Raw genomic sequence first — 5,434 nt, 5'->3', positions numbered from 1 at the left:
CCCCTTTCTCATTAATCAGCTCAACCGCACCATGCAGGCATTCTTTGATTACAAAGGGTCCGGACCAGCGCGACTTTAATTTGTCGGGAAAAAGCCATAACCACGAATTGAAAAGTAAGACCTTTTGTCCGACGTGGAGTTTTTTGCCGCATAGCCGGTTGTCATGCCAACGTTTTGGTCATTCTTTGTAAATTTTGGCATTTTCATAAGCCTGCGTTCTCTACTCATCAAGCTCAACCAATTGGAGTTTCTTGCTTCCCCTACTGCTTTTAAGTCGAAGTTAAGCTTCTTCACCGCCCATAGCGCTTTGTGTTCCAGCTCTAGTGGTAAATAACATGCTTTACCAAACACCAACGCATATGGAGACATGCCTATCGGTGTTTTGTAGGCAGTCTTGTATGCCTACAATGCATCGTCCAACTTTGTTGCCCAATCTTTTCGAGAAGGATTTACCGCCTTCTTTCGTATCAGCTTGATTTCCCGATTGGACACTTCAGCCTGACCATTCGTCTATGGATGGTATGCGGTGGCTACTTTGTTGGAGGATATTATATTTCAACAGCAGATTTTTGACAATGTAATTGACAAAGTGGGAGCCTTCGTCACTTATTATGGCACATGGGGTGCCAAAACGGGTGAAAATATTTTTCTTCAGGAATTTGGAGACTACTATCGCATCGCTTACGGCGCATGCTACCGCTTCTACCCATTTGGAAATGTAGTCGACGACTAATAGAATATACTTGTGACCATTCGAAGGTGGGAATGGTCCTATGAAATCAATGCCCTAGACGTCTAATAACTCTAGTTTTAAAATGATGTTCATGGGCATCACATGTTTCCATGAAATGTTATCCGTGTGTTGGCACTGGTCACACTTCATTGTGTAGTCTCTTGCATCCTTAAATAGTGTTGGTCAATAGTATCCACTTTGTAATGCTTTTGCTACTGTGCGCTGGCATCCAAAATGGCCGCCATATGATGAATTATGACATTGCGATAATATGCGTTGGTGAGCAACATCCAGTACACACAGTCGCAAAATCTAGTTTGACCCCCTGTTATACAGATTTGGCTCATCCCAATAATAAGATCTGCCTTCATGCCTGAGCTGCCTCTTTTGGTGGTCAGTATAATCTTCGAAAAATTGTTCATCAAAGTCATGAATGCGTGGTCGTTAATGCGTTCTTCAAAATCATGAATGCGTTGAGCCATTTGTCATCAAAGTCAAACTTTCTATATGTCTCCATCAATGCACTCAATGGTCGTGTTATCTTTGAAAAGTCCTTGAGAAAATGTCTGTAAAATCCGGCATGTCCCAAGAAACTCTTGACAGCCTTTACACTTTTTGGAGGTAGGAGCTTTTCAATCGCTTTAATTTTTTCTTTGTCCACCTCCAACCCGTCCCTAGAGACCTTATGCCCCAGCACAATGCCCTATTTCACCATAAAATGGCATTTCTCCTAATTAAGCATGAGGTTCATCTACTCACATCTTTTCAATATCTTCTCCAAGTTGTCGAGACAGACTTCGTATGTGTGCCCATATACAGAGAAGCCGTCCATGAATAATTCTATAGAGTCCTCAAGATATTCTAAAAAGATGGCCATCATGCACTTTTGGAAAGTGCTCGGTGTATTGTAGAGGCCGAACGGCATGCGTCGTAACATAAATGTTCCATACGGGCAGGTGAATGTGGTCTTTTCTTGATCTTCAGAAGCGATCATGATCTGATTATAATCGGCATACCCATCCAATAAGCAGTAGAAGTAATTTCCAGCTAGATGATCCAATTTGGTCAATAAAAAGTAAAGGGAAATGATCTTTCTTTATTGCTGCATTTAGTTTGCGTTAGTCCATGCAAATACGCCATCCAGTGATGGTCCTTTGCGGTATCAATTCATTATTTGCGTTAAGGACTACCGCCATCCCTTCTTTCCTCGGCACGCACTGCATGAGGCTGACCCACGTACTGTCTACTATTGGATAGATGATGCCCGCATCTAACCACTTCATTTTCTCCTTCTTTATGACCTTCTTCATCACAGGGTTGAGTATGCGCTGATGTTCGATCGATCCTTTGTGGTTTTCTTCGAGACAAATTCTATGCATACAGTATGTAGGGCTAATTCCTCGAATGTCTGCGAGTGTCCAGCCAATTACTTTTACATATTTTCTTAGAATGCTCAGTAGCGCATTTTCTTGGTTTTCATTAAATGCAGAGGAAATGATTACCGGTAGCTTTTCATTCTACCCCAGAAATGCATACTTCAGGTGGTTAGGAAGGGTCTTCAGCTCTATTGATGGTGGTTTCTCTAAGGATGGTTTTGTTGTTTGTCTTTCTTCATTCACTTTCAGATTAACTTCTTGGGATGCGATTACCTCATCTTCCTTGTTTGTTTTTTCTGTGATCGCAATGCATGCTATAATAGATGCGATCGCATCCTCATCTTTGTTTTCATCTTCAGGTTTCTCTTCTTCATTCAAACTCTGTTCATCGTCGGATTCATTAAGATATTCTTCATCAGGATATTTCACGGCTCGGATAATGTCAAACTTGAGCTTCTGTCTATTCACGCTCAAGGTAATCTCTCCTTTGTGTACATCAATCTGGGCACGACCAGTTGATAAAATTGATCGCCCCAGGATGATGGACACATCATTGTCGGCTTCATAGTCCAAGATGATGAAGTTTGCCGGTAATATAAATTTGTCAATTGTAACCAGCACGTCCTTCACCCTTCACCTTCCCCTCTGGATGCACCAGCGATCTATCCGCGAATTGGAGAGTCACCGTTGTAGGCGCAAGTTGGCCCACATTCAGCTGCTTGAAAATTGACAAAGGCATCAAGTTAATGTTGGCTCCAAGATCGCATAGCACTTGCCCAATGTATGATCCTCCAATGGAGCAAGGTATAGTGAAACTCCCAGGGTCGCGCATTTTTGGTGGGATTATAGATTTTGAGCTCTACGTCAAAGCCACCATGGCGAACTTACCAATGCCTCTCTTCTTTGTCACCATATCCTTTAGAAACTTCGCATATGTGGACATCTTCTCAAATGCTTCAGTGAACGGAATATTAATATGCAATTGTTTTAACATAGTCATGAAGCATTGGTACTGTACCTCATCATTTTTTTTCTTTCTGAGTCTCTGCGGGAAAGGTGGCAATTGTATTCTTACAGTCTCCTGTTCTTTTGGCTCTAAAGTGGATGCAATCTCTGGCTCTGTGGCCTCTTTTTCTCCTGCTTCTTCTCGAGTCACCGCAATCTCTGGTTCCAGTGCAATGGGAGTAGTCCGGCTAGGCTTCTTCTTCTCCCCTGCCATAGTTTTTCCACTCCGCAATGTCACGAATTGACATTGCTCTTTACCCATACCCCTGGGTTATGTGGGAGTTCCTTTGAACTCGGCAAGGCCCCTTGCGGTCTGTTCTTGAGTTCGCCCGCAATCTGGCCTATATGAATTTCCAGGTTGCGGATAGACGTCGCTTGATTTTGAAGCACAGTTTCGTTCTTCTGAATATATTGCTTCAACAAACTTTCGAAAGAGGAAGATTGCGATGCCTGCGAACTGCTTGCTTGATTATTCATTTGACTGTTGGTTCGCGGGAAAAATCGCGGTGGCCCTCTTTTTGCGCCACTGATTGGAAATTTTGCTGTGGATTTTTCCACGCAAAATTGGGGTGGTTTCTCCACCCAGGGTTGTACGTGTTAGAAAAGGGGTTATTCCTCACAAAATAAATTGACTGTGGGTTTTGCGGTTGCGTGTCCTTCACTGCAAGTAGCACACCTTGCGGTCGTCTGGTTGATTGCGTGCACTTGCCCATTATGCGTTGTTGGGCTGTTGATTGCGATTCCCTGTATCAATTTCATCATCGCAGTTATTTGACTCTAAAGGGATGCGATGGCACCATTGTTCGCGTCACTGTCCTTTATTCTCAATCTTTGATCACTTTCTCTCAAGTCCTCGTGATTTTTAGAAATGCGATCAAGGATGTTTTTGCCCTCATCATACGTTTTATCTAACAAACCTTCAGTGGCTGCCACATTGGTAGCGGTCTGCGAGCAGGGTTTAATCCGTGATAAAAGATCTCCATCTGTAAGCACTCTGGTAATCCATTGTATGAGCAGTCTCTTACCAGCCTATTCAACCTTGCCCAAGCATCGCTGAGCGATTCGTCCATGTCCTATTTAAAATTGGTTATTAACTTTCTTCTTCTGGCATTCTCCGTTGGTGGGAAATATTTCTTCATAAACTTCTCTACTACTTGTTCCCAAGAAGTAATCTCCCTCGGTTTGAGAGAATACGCCCATTTTCGTGCCTGGTCACACAACGAAAATGGAAACAAAGTTAGTCGAACTTCCTTGGTGGAGATATTCGAGAACACAAAAGTGTTGCAGATTTCTATGAAGCTCCGGAGGTAGGCGTGCGGATCCTCGCCATGCCTCCTTCCAAAGTGTCCAGCAGTTTGGATCATCTGCAGCATCATCGATTTCATTTCAAATCTCGATCCATCAACTACAGGCCTCATGATTCCTAGGGAGAAATCGTAGAGGTTGGGCGACGCATAGTCCCGAATGGGCCTATTGCAATCATTCACCAATAGGATAGGATTCGCCATGACATTATTTTCATTTGGTGCATCGTTTCCAGGTTGTTCCACCATGTTATCTTTCTCTTATTGTTGGCGGCTATCTCTCAGTCTTTTTCGGAACGTTCTTTCAATCTCTGGGTCGTAATTCGCTAGAGATTGAAAAATGTAAAGAAATCAGAAAAATTACCGTTAGCTTACTGTATTGGCGAAGTCGCCGGCAACGGCGCCAATAACTTGATGCGTTATTTTATGCGGTGAATTAATGAAAGGAATTGCGGTGATGAAAAATGTATTGTGCAACAAGTTTTCTCAGCAGAACCCAAGTATAAATCCTGATGAGTTTCCTGGTAAGTCCAGGGTCGAACTTAGGGACTAAGGAAAATAATGTGGTAGTAATTTTTAGACCACTTTGCGGTGACAAATAAATTAATGGTTTGGTTCGGTTGTTGTTTGAAGTATAAAAAGTATGTGGTGAATTTGAGAAAAGATTGATTATGTGACAGATACACTGAGTATGCGGAGGAACGGGTTGAGAAGGTCTTTAGCTAGCGTTTTCCGAGGATGCGTTCAAACTATGCGATCGTGCTACACTCATTCGACAACAAATCATTTCCCAATGCAAATGAGGTAGCTTCTAAGTCTAGAACGCATGCGATGAATGCAATAATGTCTATAGAGCTTATTCCTAAGTCTCTACTTCCTGCCTATGCGATGATGCAAGATACACACAAGGACAAGGTGACTGCATACAATCATAACCTATCTCTAGGATGCATGTGATGCGTTAATAGCAAACAACACTTATTCCTAAGCTCCTATCTCTTGATTATGCATTTCTA

This window comes from Benincasa hispida, chromosome 11 (assembly GCF_009727055.1).
Source record: "Benincasa hispida cultivar B227 chromosome 11, ASM972705v1, whole genome shotgun sequence".
Lineage (NCBI taxonomy): Eukaryota > Viridiplantae > Streptophyta > Magnoliopsida > Cucurbitales > Cucurbitaceae > Benincasa > Benincasa hispida.
The sequence above is the reverse complement of the archived record's forward strand: the minus strand, read 5'-3'. Positions refer to the sequence as shown.